This window comes from Equus quagga, chromosome 11 (genome assembly GCF_021613505.1).
Source record: "Equus quagga isolate Etosha38 chromosome 11, UCLA_HA_Equagga_1.0, whole genome shotgun sequence".
NCBI classification, from domain to species: Eukaryota; Metazoa; Chordata; class Mammalia; order Perissodactyla; family Equidae; genus Equus; species Equus quagga.
Window position 1 is genome coordinate 22,761,716 of NC_060277.1, and position 14,900 is coordinate 22,776,615.

The 14,900-nt window shown below is 48.1% G+C and overlaps 1 protein-coding gene across 4 annotated transcripts in view; it reads left to right on the forward strand.

Annotated features, from left to right (window-relative positions):
• Positions 1-14,900, forward strand: part of FYN (FYN proto-oncogene, Src family tyrosine kinase) — a 204,764-nt gene that overhangs the window by 172,865 nt on the left and 16,999 nt on the right. The gene's annotated exons all lie outside the window — the stretch shown is intronic.

The window sequence follows — 14,900 nt, forward strand, 5'->3', positions numbered from 1 at the left end:
ACCGGATAGCAGGGAGCCGTGTCGTTTTCCGGCTTCCTGGATCTTCACACAGCGGTCAGCAGGCAAATGTGTGGAATCAAGTGTGCTGTTTGCAACTGAATGTAGTCCTCCTCGTGTCGAAGGTAACGCGTGTGTCTGAAGGAAGCGGGGAACCTTCATTGTCCCTGTTTTTAACCAAAGCCTAGTCCTTCCGAGCCGGCTGAGCAGTGGCTGGAATATATTACAGCGCCGCGCTGTCTGCTGGGTTTCATAATGGCCACCTCTGGAATTCTTATTCTTCTTTCTCTTTTAGTTCTTTCGTTTCTTGCCAACTCTTCCCCCCTTTTGTCATTCTCAGCAGTCTCAAGTGATGAGGAAAAATGTTAAACTAAGACCCTGGCTCGTACAGATACTGTCCAAATGCTAAATTACATGTCGGGCGGACAGCTCTGCTATTTGAGTTTCCCCGACACGTGGCAGTTCTTGTCCCTGAGCCAGATGCCCACCCAGCGAGCTCGCCTGCGCGTCCCTCACACACGCACGCCGCTGCGGGGCCAGATGGCGCGCCGTCTCTCTAATCAAAGGCACATGCGCGGCTTTGATGGGCGCTGGCAGCCCAGAGAGCAGTGGGGACGTGATTTTGAGTCAGGGTGAGCCGAGCCGGTGTGAAGCACCACCGGGTCTGGGCCCTGGCCCTACATGAGAGAGCTTACCCTGAGGCAAACCAGTCAGATCCCGGCTCACAGACCCGGGAGGAGAGGAGAGCGGGTGACGCTTGTGAGCCATGAATATTTGATTTAGGAAGGGGTGAGCATGGAGTCGGCCTGGGCAGGCGGTCATGTAAGCATCCTTCGGGGGGTGACCAGAGTCTGGTGCCGAGGGAGGGGTGCAGGATTGTTTCTCCCCTTCGCTCAAACTTCGGGCTCTGTAGAATGTGGGTTACAGCCTTGAACCATCAATAAATGAGAGGGTGGCAGGGCCAGAAGCCCCAGGAGGCTGGCAGGGGCGCTATTGACAGGACCCGGATACTTAGTTCATGGAGTGAGATCCCTCTGGCCGTGGCCCTGGGTGATTGGGGCCGAGGGGGCAGCGTGTGGGGGTGCCCTCATGGTTTCCCCTCACAGCTCACTGCTGCTGTGGAGCAGGGCCCTAGCAGCCGCCTCGGCCCTGGCCTTCAAGCTCCGCCTTCCTCTCCAGTCAGCTGTCCTGAATGCCTTTCTGGTGGCGTCCTCGCCTCCCCCATCACTTTGCCAGATGCTGTCCTGACACCTTTCAAAGGATCAGCTTTATACCCTTTGTCCCGTGTTTCCCTTACCTTCCAAATAGAGTAGCCCACCCTTCACTCTTAAAATTCTTTTTCCCACTCTCTTCTTTTTCATGAATGTCTTCAGATTCATGCCAGACACTGGAAAGAGATAAGTAAAGAGAAGTAAATGAAACTGGAGGAAAAAAACTAAGGCTGTGGGGCCCCAGGATTTGCAAGGAGAATAAAAGAAATGCTGTCCTGCATCAGAGGAAAAGGAAGGAGCAGGGGCACTTATAGAATACCCACCAAGTGTCAGGCCTGAGTGGGTAAATAACAATAAATACACTAGAAATAGGTTCAGAGGGGTTATGTAACTTGTACAGAGTCACACAGCCAGTAAAAGGGCGGAGGCAGGATTTGAATCCAGGTGTGGCTGGCTCTATTGCATGTACCCTCGTAAGCTGCACTGCCTCTCATCAAGACAGGGATTAAAAGAACAGAAAATAAAAATGGAGATTTGTCTTAAGTCCCTTTTCCCTTTATTTTATGGAAAAGTTTTTAAGGGGCACCTTCTAATGTATGTGTGCAAGGGAGTTGGAAAGACCTTCATTTTCTGGCTCTGGGACAACCCAGCTGTTTATAAAATTCCTCCCAAGGCTCTGCCCCGGCCTGGCCTCTTTACGAGGCAGAAAGGGCCTGGTGTGTGTCCGCGGGTGTGCTCTGCAGATGGCACGCGTGCTGCACGCTGGAGTTTCTGCTGGGGATTCATCAGCTCCTCCGGACAGCTGGTCCATGTGCCTGATAATGTTTGCAAGTCAGATTTTATGGTACCCTCAGGCCACAGCCAGGCTGCCTCTTGATTATGGAAGCGTGGGCAGTGTTCAGAAGCATGTGCCGAACACAGGAATTTTAGGACCGTGTGAGTGACAACTGTGCTTCAGCACAGTTGTGAGTGCCCCATCTAAGGGCATACTGATATGTCTGTCGCCCCCTGGGTGGATGAGGTGGCATCTCCTAGGGCACAGGCGCAATTGGAATTTGGACCTGTGTTCCCTTCCTCCCACCACCCCCCACCCCGCTGGACTGCGAGCAGAAGCCCGGTGTCAGGAAGAAGGTCAAGACCAGGCCCAGAGCCTTTGAGCGTGGTCCTCTGCCAACAGCATTCTAGAAGCAACTAGAAATTATTGGGTATTGCTCATTCTCTGTTACCTGTACATCTCCCTCAATTATAGCAGATGGATCTTTAGTTATAAACCCTTGCTAAATTCTCTCCGGTCAGGGTCTCTGAGCAATGCCAACATTACTTATTTGAGGGCCTCGTCTGGAAACAGACTTTGCTAGGAGCTACTGACGTAAAGAAGGCTAAGACTGCACAGGGGCAGTCAGCAAGCATGAGGGACATACAGGAGCATGGCTGAAGTCAAATAGAACTGGATTTGAAACCCAACTCTATCACCTCCTAGCTCTGGGGCCTTGGGGTTATTTAACTTTTCCACACCTCAGTTTACTTATCTGTAAAATGGAAATCTATTTTACCTGCTTTGTCCTTTAATTTTTGCAAAGATGAAGGGAAATAATATATAAGTGTTTAGCACAGTGCCCAGCACATAGCAAGCGGTAAATAAAAAATACTCTTGTTAGTCTGTCCTGTACCAGACTAAGTTCTTGGGGAATGAGCAAATGCAAGAATGGAGTGTAGAAACAATGGAAAGGCTCAGATGCTGTTGGGGAAAGGGAGAGAGGAGTCAGAGATAGTTCCAAGTAGCCAGATGCAGGTCATCATGAGAACGGAGTTGCCAGCAACAGAAGCGAGTGACTCAGGAGGATCTTATTTTCAGAGAAAGAGGGTGCATTTGGTTTTGGATCTGGTGAGCTTGAGGTGGTTGAGGTGGTACATCCAAGTGAGGTGTCTGAGCACAGAGAGCTCAATCGGGTGCCCTCACCTGGTCCTGCTACCACAGGTCTTCACCTCCCAGCCCTCCCCACCATGTCACCACCCCTCAGCTGACCATGGCCTCGCACTTCCATGCACCTACACCTCCCCTGAGGTCTGATCATAGCCACCTCTCTACCCCAGCTCTGTACCTTCACCCATAGTCATTCCAGGGCTAACCCCAGCCCTGCCTGAGCCATGAGCACCACAGGATCCGCTGTCTGTCCTGTTGTCCTCACACATCCACACCATGCCTGCCTCCTGTAAACACCAGCATGGGCAGCTGTCACCCAGCCCTGCTTTCCAGGACTCACAGCGCCTCCAGCCATCATTCCTTCAAAGCTCACTCAGACAGGAAGCGGTGGGAGAATTCTGGACAGACTCTTGTTTTTTCATTCATAAGCTTTCCGGATGCTCAGCGCTGACTGATGGTGATTTAAACCTCACAGGTGCAGACAGTCCTGGCTTATGTATTAGAACGACTTGTTTTTGTGGACACTTATTTTTTATTGAGCCATAATATACATACGATAAAATGAATAAATCTAGGTATACAACTCAGTGACTTTTTACATATGCCTATGCCCCTGACATGCCCACAGATGAAGATACAGAACATAGCCAGCACCCTGGAAGACCTCCTCACCCACTTCCCACCAGTACCCGTGCCCAGAGGTAGCCACTGTTTTTACCTCTATCACCATGGATTTCGTTTTGCCTGTAACTGAACTTCATGTAAACAAATCATATAGTATTACTCTTTTGTGTCTGGCTTCTTTCCCATCATTATGTCTGTGAGATTCATCCATGTTGCTGCAGGTAAAAGGAGTTCTTCCCTTTTCTTTTTTTTTTTTTTTCTGCTTTTTCACCCCAAATCCCCCCGGTACACAGTTGTATATTTTAGTTGTGAGTCCTTCTAGTTGTGGCGTGTGGGATACCGCCTCAGTGTGGCCTGATGAGCAGTGCCATGTCCATGCCCAGGATCCAAACCAGCAAAACCCTGGGCCACTGAAGCAGACAGCATGAACTTAACCACCCGGCCAAGTGGCCGGCCCCAGTTCTTCCCTTTTCATTGCTGAGTAGTATTCCATTGTACAAATAGATCAGTTTACCCATTCTACTGGTGTTCTGATTTGGGGCCATTATGAATTAGGCTGCTGTGGAGTGGACATGTGCCCTCCCGTCTCTTGAGGATATTCCCAGGAGTGCAATTGTTAGTCATAGGGCAAGCCGATGGTCAGCATATGTAGATACTGCCCAGTACATTTTGTGGGCATGTCTTTAAAGGCAGAATACTCAGTGACTGTGTTTTTACTGGCCACGTTCTTCCCTCTCGGCTGCTGAGGTAGCCTGGTGAAGCTGAGGGACCTGCGGTTAGAAACTAGGAGCCCTGGGTTTGAAGTGGCTCTGTCACTTACAAGCTTGGTGTCCACAGGCAAATCACTTAACCTTTCTGAGCCTCATTTTTAGCCTCTCTTAAATGGAAATAATAAAACTAATTACCTCGCATAATTAGTGTGGCAATTAAATGGGCTGTCTATAAAAGCTCTTGGAGGGTTGTAAAATATAAAAACCATTCTTATAACTTGAACTTTTTGTCTTTCATGTGTATTTGCCTTGAAAAGGGTCTTTATTTTCTTACCTAAAAAAATTTAAGAGAAAGACTATTAGTAATCAATGAAGAAGGATCAATCTTTTAAGAGGAAAAAAATATGATTTCATTATGTTACAGCCCAGTCTATTTTCTGGGCAGTCACCGCTTTGTATGGGCTCCACACCCCAAGGGCCCCTCCACTCTGAGCACAGCTGGGAGCCTGCAGTCTGCTCACCATCCTCCGCAGACATTCCTTTCTTCTCATATTTGCCTTCTCTGCTGAGAACTGTCCCTCCCTCCAGGCCGCCTTCCTCGGTTTTCCTCTCGTCAGTCCTGAGTCTTCCATGAGCATCCTCAGCAGCGTCACTCATGGTTGTGCATGTGCACACACGTGCACGGGCACTGTTATAACAGTTCTCCCAAGTATCTGTGGACCCAGTCATACTGCTTCTCTGCAGAGGTGATCTGGCCTGAAAACCAGCACAGAGCACTTAGTAGGTCTTTAATAAATATTTGTTTGCAGAGGTGGAAATAGCCGAAATGGCTGTCGCCTCTCCACACTCTTCTCAGACAAGCTCTCCTGCTCTCTGAGCAACGTGCACGGCTCTCTCTGGGAATCAGATACTGTTGTGACTACAAGACCCTCCGGAAAGGGTTGTTCACAACCCCAGTGTTCCCTGCACCCGGCCAGATCACACAGGAGCTTCAGAGCTGGATAAGCCTGTGTTCAAATCCTGATTCTGCATTTCCTGGTCTTGGTTTGTTTTTTGGGGGCGGGGCGGGGGGCTGCTGAGAAGGATTAGCTCTGAGCTAACATCCATTGCCAATCTTCCTCTTTGTTTGCTTGAGGAAGATTTGCCCTGAGCTAACATCTGTGCCACTCTTCCCCTATTTTTTATATGTGGGTCACCGCCACAGCATGACTGACAAGTGATGTGGGTCTGCACCCAGGATCCGAACCCACACTGATGAAGCAGAACGCACCAAACCCAACCACTAGGCCACAGGCCGGCCCCCTGGTCTTGGATTTTGCAGAAGTTCTAGCCTCCCTGAGCCTCAGCTTTCTCGTCCGTGAAATAGGGTGGTGTTGGTTACCTTTCAGGTGGTTGTGACGATAAGAGAAGACAATCAGGAGTAGCTGTTGGGTTTTTTTTTTTTTTGCTTCTTCTTGCTCCTCCTGACGGCACTCAGCTTTGTGTCTTTTTGGATGGCCAGACCTCTTTCCTTCTGCACGCACACACCACGCACACATGCAAGCACCACGCACGCACGCAAGCACGCTCCTCCTTGATCTTCTCTGACCTGTTCCCATCAGGGTCTCCTGCATAGAGGACCTGCCTATTTAACCCTCTCCTCTCCTGATTCAAACCATCATGAAGACAGGAACATAGAGTCGCTCTGTGTTTTGGGTTTGTTTGGGTTTCTTTTTAAGATGTAAGTTAATGACGGGATCATTGTTGAGGAAGCAAATGTCAAGGCAGTTTAATCTTTGGGTCTTTGAAATGCACGTAGAAACAGAGGCAGTCGAGACTGTGTAAGACCTGCTGTACGATTAGGTTTGTGTATTAAACAGAAGAAGAAAAATGCATCTGTTCAAATGCTCCCACTATTGCGGGTTTAGGTTGAATAGATTATTATCTGGAGGAAAATTCACGTATACATTAGACGGCAAAGAATTCATAATTGTTGCAGTTTTCCTGTTAATTATTTCATGTTAAAAAATTGTTACTGCATAAATTAACACATTCTTTCGTGGAGAACATATTTTAGAAAGATTTGTTACTTTAATAACTCTTTGTGTATTAGAAATCCCAGATGCCTGTACTAATTAAATATAATCAGATTTTGGATTCAAAAAGCACAGTAGCCATTTAACACAAACAAGCAGGCAGCTAGGTTGACAAACACAGTCAGAAAGAAGTGGATCCCTGTTTCTTTCAAATTTCGATTTTCACAATTCAGAACTGTGAATTCAATTCCTGTCCTTCCTTTGTATTACAAGGACTGGGGATTATCAGACTCAGAACGCCAGCTTTCCAGCTCAAGGGCTCCTGCAGAATTATTAATCAGCCTCTTCTGAGGCCCCTGTAATCCGGTGGCAGATCAAGGCTGATCTGGCCGTGAGATGCCCTCCCTCTGCCCCTGTCGGCACATGCGTTTCTTGTTCTCCGTCAACAACAGCATTGCAATTCCCACGCAGTGCGCCGTGACCTGAACAGCAAATGTCAGGGGAAGGGGGGCGGGGGGGGCTCTTTTTAATTACTGAATTTAATCTAATTCTTCCCATACTGGGGAGGCAAACCATCCTTTGACAAAAAGCAAACCCTTTCCAAGGCAGCTATTGTTTTACGTCCCAAGCAGGAAACGCGTTTGCTTGCACTGCCCGCGGTCAAAGTTTATCATCTATCCTGAGGGGCCGTCTGGGGGTGGGGCAGGGGCACCGACTGCCCTCGGCTGGTGGGTCGTCTCTCTCGCCAAGCCGCCGGGTTGCATGCCTTCGCCGAGCCTGGTTCTAATCGAGCCTCCCCATCCTCAGTTTGGTACGCTTCCGTCACCAGGCAGCAGAGCGCCTTCATTTGTATTCCGCCGCTCACAGCCGCGGGCTTCCACCGGCATCTCTGAGAGGGTTGCTTTGTTTATCCGCTGAGCCCCGTGCGGCTGAGGGGCCAGGTTAACCGGCAGGGACTGGGGGTGAGGCAGCCAGGGACAGGGAGACAGACTGTGCAGACCATCCATTTCCCTGGAAGACAGCATGATGGAAAGCCAAAGATTAAAATGAAAAGAAAACGGACTTGAACTCACCCTTACCTACCCCAGTGTCCTTTAAGACTAAAACTGATTGTGGGGAGGACATGCGCTCCTTTCTTCCAGCCCATAGTCCGACAGCCCCCCGACTCTGCCCAGAGGAAACAGATGGACAGCTGTAAGCCCTGGTCACTGAGAGCCGGCTGGTCGCAATACCTCTCCTTGTCATGTGCCCTGGGCGGTCACGTTCTGTATTCCGTTTGGCTGTCTCTCTCTCTCCTTTGTGCCTGTCTCCAGCAGAGTGATTTGGCGCTTGTTTCCAAATGGTCAAGTGCAAGTCCTTGGTCTGTGCATCCCCCGTTTTTTAGTAATCATCAAAAAGGAAGCAGATGGTCACCCTCTGTGATTTTAAAGTGTGTAAATAGGAACTGCAGACTGCCATCAAACATCAGAAATGTCACTTGGCTTCCTTGTCTTGCTTTGCTGGCAAAAGGAACTCCTGCATTTGCATCATCTGGATAATCAGGGACAGGCGGTGCATGTGAAAACTACCCCAGATTTGAAGCCTCTGTTTCTTCCAGCCAAAGGAAGATGTTCAACAGCATAGTGAGGGTCTTCCCAACAGCACTGGCACTGGGGGGGAGGGGAGGGGGAATTTTATAAAGCAGCCTCAAAGTGGTTATTGTCTTCTGCATATGCTCTCTTCCTTCAATTTCTTCCTAACCTCCAACCAGACCCTCAATATGACCCCAGCTGTTCCCAAGCAGCGTCTCCGACCCCACTGCTGGTCCTTGCTGCCTAGCATACTTTGTGGCATGAAGTCAGACTAACCCAGGCCCACCGCCCCTTCTGGGGGTGGCTGGATTCTTGGAATCATTTCTGTGTTGAGCTGCATCCAGGACATCTGTTTATGACTTAGGTCTGAGTTCTCACCATCCTCAACAGCAGCGTGCAGATGGTTACCAAGCTCTGTACACAGCTTTCTTGCCTTTTGTTCCAGATAAAAGTCCACAGAGGTAGCGTCCATCCTACTGGGGCTGTGAATCAGAATTTTCATTCTGACATTGCTTCCCTTTTGGCTCTTGGAAAGCTGGAAGGATAATTGGAATTAGTCAGAGCTTTGGTGTTCTAGAAGAGCAAGCAGGGTTCCTCCTTCCCTCACTCCACCCAAGGCAGCTGCTTAAACCAGTGCTGCCAACACAGTCTGCATTTCAGGGAAAGTCCTCTTGGTGATTTTTAGATTTCCTTCCTGAGTAAAGCATCAAAAACCCATGATTTCAGGAGATGCTCATTAATTTCATTCCTTACTTCTGTGTTGCCAGTGACAGTTATCCTGGGTTGTCATTGGTCACCATTAGGAGGAGGGTGATGGAGAAAGGCAAGCAGCCCAGAGCATCCTCCCCCCACCTTGTGACTCCCCCATAACTGTATAGAAGAAATGTCACAGCCTGCTTTCTGTTCTCCTCGGAAGACTGTCATGCTCCTGCACGGTTCATCTGCCCGTCTTTCCTTCCCACGACTGGTGCCCCCCTTCTCCCTGGTGCCCGGGTTTGCTCCTCTTTGTCCTCTGGTTGTCCTGATTAGGTTTTCAATACCCACTGATGGACCTTCCACCCCTTCTATGTCGGGTCCTCGATTTTGGGCTCCCCTTGGAACTTTGCCCACCCCTCTTAGCCTAAATATTCCTTCCATGGATTCCGCTACACCAGACCTTGGATCTATGCCTGCCTAATCAACCCTTGTCTTTGCAATATGTTCAGGCTCTGCCCCTGGTCCTTGGTTTTTGTCTTCCTTGCCTGCACTCACCCCTCCTCCACCCACATCCTCTCTACTCCCTGTCTCCTTTCTTCTCAAACACCCTGCTGACCGTATGCATTTCAGATGGAATATCATCTCACTCCACTGTACCACTTACTTTTCATTTGTTTTTCTTTTTAAAACATGGTGCTAAAACCTTGTGAACTTAAAGTAGAAGTTTCAGCAGAATATGTCACCAGGAATAACTGCAAAACACACAGTTGTATGACTCCAGACACGTTTGGCAAATTCGAAAGTCGTTCCTTGGGCCTAGTGTGAAAATTCTGAGTTTGCTTTGCCAGGTTTTGTTGGGTTCGAAGTCATTGCTTTCTTTGAATAACCACAGAGTTGCAGGTCAGGTCAGCTTTGATTTTACGTCTTTCACAGGATATCCTTTCCTAGTCCTGCCTTGTCACCCCTCTACCACCACATAATCAGCTTCCTGTTACTGGCCTAGTTCATGATTTCTTTTCCTTTATTCTCCCGGATAACTTCAAAGTTGAAGTATTGAGCATTATTTAATACTGAATGTAGTAATTTGCAGAGTTTGTGGCTTCATAATTGAAGAGGGCTCTAGATGGATCTTTGGTTCAGAAAACCGGTGTCTATTGTTGATGCTAATGCCTTTCCTCCTTGGAAATGCTCTTACGGCACCACTTGTATTCTCTGTAGGAAGGATTTGGCTTCTTGTATTCTGCACTGGCTTTGCCTTCTCCACCTTGGCCTGGATTTTTAGCCAAAGGGGATATTTTCTGAGACAGAGCTATGGAATTGGCCTGGTCACCAGGAAAAAAAAAAAAAAAAAAGGCTTAACAGCCCAGCTCTACACCCAGACCCCGTAATGTGAGCTGGGCCCCACCCAGGCCTGTCCTGGTCCCACCCTGAGCCTCACCCAGAGAGAACCATGGGTCACACTGCAGCATTTGGATGTGGCCACCACTACCCAGAGCCTCCATTCCCTGTGCACTTCCTCTTTCCCCTCTCTCCTGAGCCGTCTTCTTCCTAAAACCAGCCTCAATTTAGCTCTCTGTTGGGTTATGTGAACTCTGTCTCCCCAGCTGCCTGGAAAGTACCAGGGCAGGAGGTGACCTGTGCTTGGTTTTCTCAGGAGTCCCTCCCTCTGTTCTGGGGACTAACTGGACACTCCGTAAGTTCTCAGTGATTGAGTGATGAGTGTATTGGGTTTTCTTCATCCTCTTTCCCTTCTGAAAGTTTGGCGAGCTTTGGCTAACCTGATGCAACTCAGTGCCTTTGCCTTACTATGCAAATAAAATAATAGCTTGCATTTATTTAGCTATTACAAGGTGCCAAATGCTGTGCTAAACCCCGTACATTATGTGTAATTTTCACCACAGTCTTATGAGGTTATCATCCTCCTCAATTTACAGACAAAGAGACTGAGACTGAGGGAGGCTTTAAATGGTCACCCAGCAGAGGCCAGCCCTGTGGCCTAGTGGTTCAGTTTGGCACACTCTACTTCAGCAGCCCCGGTTTGGTTCCCAGGCACAGACCTACACTACTTGTCAGCGGCCATGCTGTGGTGGCAACCCATGTACAAAATAGAGGAAGATTGGCACAGATGTTAGCTCAGGGTGAATCTTCCTCAGCAAAAAAAAGGTCACCCAGCAAATCCAATGTGCAAGCCCAGGTCTGTCTGATTCTGAAGCTCCTTTCCTAAATGACTGCCGTAGGCCTTCCACAAATGACCCCTGGATCCCAACTCAGCCCGCAGGTGGGCCTCTTTGCATCATCACTGAAGAGCATTTGCTCCCTGTTCTCTGGCCAGCTTACATATGCTTAGTGCAGGAAGTAGACTTGGAGCGAGTTTCTGCTGTCTTCATTTGAGCATTTGAAATGCCGCTGCCATCATCTTAATGCGTGAAGATGCATAAAATACAGTAAGTAACTGAATCAAGTAAGAACTGTTTCTATTTGAGGGAGCAGAAAACAGGTTGGCTGGCCCCTAGGGGTACGGACCTTCATTAACTAGAACAGTGCCTAGGGGCAAGGATGAGCTATTCTGACTTAATGAATTTAGCTGGTCATCCTGTTTTCACTTAAAAACCAAGAGCATCAGTCAGACTGTCTGGAGTATGGTAAGGATGATTTTATACCTATTACTCTAAGGGTGAAGATAATTATTAATTTGTTGCACTGCGGTGTTGTCACTCTTTTCTTTGTTTGCTTGATCAAATCTGTGTAAAGCAAGAGAATTTCTTTGGCCATCAGAGTGTTGGATAAATTGCTGGGTTGACCCCTTAGCCAGTTAAAGCATTTGTTGAGCAGTTGCTGTTTAACCAGCCTTAGTCAAGGTAGTCTGGAGGAATATAAGAATATAAGTATAAAATGTGGTGTCCAGCATCAAAGGATTCACTTTCTATTTAAGGAGATAAAAAATAGCACATGTAAAACTAGTGGAAAGACATGTTGGAGACATGGGCATGGCGCCATACGGTAGAACGGCATAGAACCAAGGTTCATATCCAAGGTCCCCCATTGCCACGTGTCTTTGGCATCTCTCTTACCTCTCTGTGTTCGGTTTTCTCATCTGTGGAACAGCGCTATTACCGGTATCTACCTCCTTTGTCTAAAGCGCTTAGCGTGATGTCTGACGCTTTGCAAGCACTCAATGTATGTTTAGCTATTGTGGTAGCTCCTACTGTCAAGCATTAAACCGTTATTTAGAGCATTGACTCCACATGCCCTGGCGGGATCAGTGAAGGCTGGAGTAATCACACGTGGCCTCAGGAGGGATGTGGGACTTGACTGAGTAGGCTTTAGCTAAGCAGGTGGAAGGAGAGAAGGCAGCTAGAACAAGCTAATGTAGAAGGAGCAAGTATGATTGTGCCAAGTGCAGGGTCCAGGTTATGGGAAAGCACACTGGACTGGATTGACTGTGCGTTTGGGCTAGCAGGATTCAAAGCTGACTAGATACATGAAAACCAGGCCTGCGAAAACCAGGTGGGGGATTTTGACTTCATGCAGTAGGGAGCCCGCTCTGGTTGGTGAGGGGGACCCATTAAGAAGCTGAAGTTTAAAGTAATTAGTTGGAAGGACAGTGACCTGAAGGCAGGGCACTGAGCTGATGGCAGGAGGACCTAACAGAAGGATGAGGACCCAAACCAAGTTTTGGCAGAGAGCTTAAACAAGAGAGGGCAAATCTGAGGGACTTGTCAAAGAGGGAAACAAGAGGCCTCGGTGACAGACTAGATGCAAGGTTTAAGGAAGGGGAGAAGGCCCAGCTGGCTTCCAGCTTCTCCACCTTGAAGCCTGGCAGAACGATGATCTGACTCCCAGAAAAGGGATTGTAAAAAAAGGGACCCTGGAGCCAGCTCTGATGGCCTAGGGGCTAAAGTTTGGGCTCTCACCATTTCGGCGGCCTGGGTTCACTTCCTGGGTGCGGAACCACACCACCTGTCTGCCAGTTGCCGTGCTATGGCACCAGCTCACAAAGAAGAACTAGAACGACTTATAACTAGAATATACAACTCTGTACTGGGGCTTTGGGGAGGAGGACAGAAAAGGAGGAAGATTGGCAACAGATGTTAGCTCAGGGCAAAACCTTCCCTGCAAAAAAAAAAAAAAAAAAAAAAGGGAGGGGTGGACTCCGTTTACATCCTTAAATATTAAAGTGAGAACATACTTTATAAGTCAGTCATTTAGTAAAATTTTCCACCTAGTACAAGAATCTCCTTTATAATAAAATGTCTTCATAGTAAGATGATTTGGTGAAAAAATAAGTTTAGATTCATAGTTGCCACATTTCAGATAAAAGTGGGAGACCCCCCAGAGGCCTTTGCCCTTAGGCATTTGCAAATCAAGCGCCAAGACTTGGGATGAGAGACAGAGTGTGTCTAGGGCATCCGCATCCAGCCTCGTTCCGTGGAGGCGGTGGGCAGGGTTAGTCATGAGAGAGGGCGTGTCCCCAAAGGAACAGGCAGAGGGAGAAGAGTCTGCAGCCCTGAGGCCTGGCAGACACTCGGAATTAGAGTTGGGGAATGACGAGGAGCCTGCAGCAGAGACAAGAAGTGCTTGGAAGGAAAGGAAGAGCACCAGGGAGGAAGAAACTCAGACAAGATCATTCACTTCTTTATAGAAAAGTTTGAGCATTGCAAAGTGTTAGAGTATGTTAAGTGTTACTCCTTTGTTCCTGAGATTATTAGTATTATTCAATTGTGAAAAGTGTGCTAAAATAGCACCAATGTGACTAGAACCACTAGTTAAATAAACATGATGACAGAAGTGACAATAGAAGCATAACCTACCCAATTGTTAATTGTGAATAGACACCTGTGGGCCTTGAAATGTCGTGGTGCTTTTCAAGAATTTTGAAAAGTCAAAATGCTTTTCACATTCTATCTCATCGCAAGTTGTTATCAAAGTAGTGATATGTTACCTTCCAAGTTTTAAAGACAAGGAGAGAGAATGAGGTAGGATGTCATCACACTTCCGCTCACGAGCACCAGTGGCTTCCCATCACACGTAGGATGGGATCCAGAGTCCTTAGTGTGGCTTGCAAAGCCCCACAGATCTGTCCTTGTAGCCCATTTTATTGTTCTTTCTAGCACTTGCCAGCGTCTGACATATATAATGGCCACTCATTTGTTTTATCTCCTTCCCCAACCAAGCTGCCAGCTCCATGAGAGCCGGAGTTGAGGTCACGGTTGTATCCCCAGCACTAAGGACAGTGCCAGGCACATGGGGGAAAGTCCAGAATTACTTATGGTAGGAAAAGAGAGAACAAAACTGGACCAGCAGTAGTGGGGTTTTTTGTGGACAAACTTTGATACGTGAATAAATCTACAACCCTCTCCTTTCTCTTACTTGAAGCATGGGTGATTGTTAACCTTGTTTTAAATGAGAAAGACCAGGGCCGCATGAGGGTGGATGATTGGCGTCCAGTGACCTCCTTCCTTTCCAGTCTGTTTAGAAAAGGATTTCCACTTTCTTTGGCCATGAATGCTCCCAGGGCCTCTGGCCACCTTGTCTTCCTGCTGATGTAATGCCGTAGCTGCACTCCAGCGAACTGGGCCCCATGATCCTCACAGAGCAAAGTCTGGGGCTCCTTCCACCTCAGATGGATTCACTCAGACCCAAAGGGGATCTGAACACACTTCATTTGGCACTAAAAACGTAGGGTTTTCCAGGTATTTTTAAGTTTCATTAGTGTCTGGCAGATGTTTTTCTACTAGTTGGTGGTTGTTAAACCCTTAAAAGGGCATCCAGATGGAGATAGACAGTGACACTGGTCACTGAGGACAAACAGCAGGGAACTGAGAATAAGCCCCAAAAGGAACCAAGGTTGTTCAGCCTGGAAAGGAAGGCAGGAAGGGCTGATCAGCTGTCCAGTTACTCAGGCATTCATTCAACACCTCTGTATCGAGTGTCTTCTGTGTGCCAGGCTCAGTACTGGAGATACGGTGGCCATCCAGAAAGGCATGCTCCTGCCCTCAGGGACAGTATCTGTCTATGGAGAGAGATGCATGCAGACAACTGTTGTATTCATTGTACTTGAAGAGTAACAGCTACAAAGGACAAAGTGCTCTGGCAGCGCAGAGCTGAGGAACCTCCCCCAGTCTTAGTGCTCAGGCAAGGTTCCCTCTGCA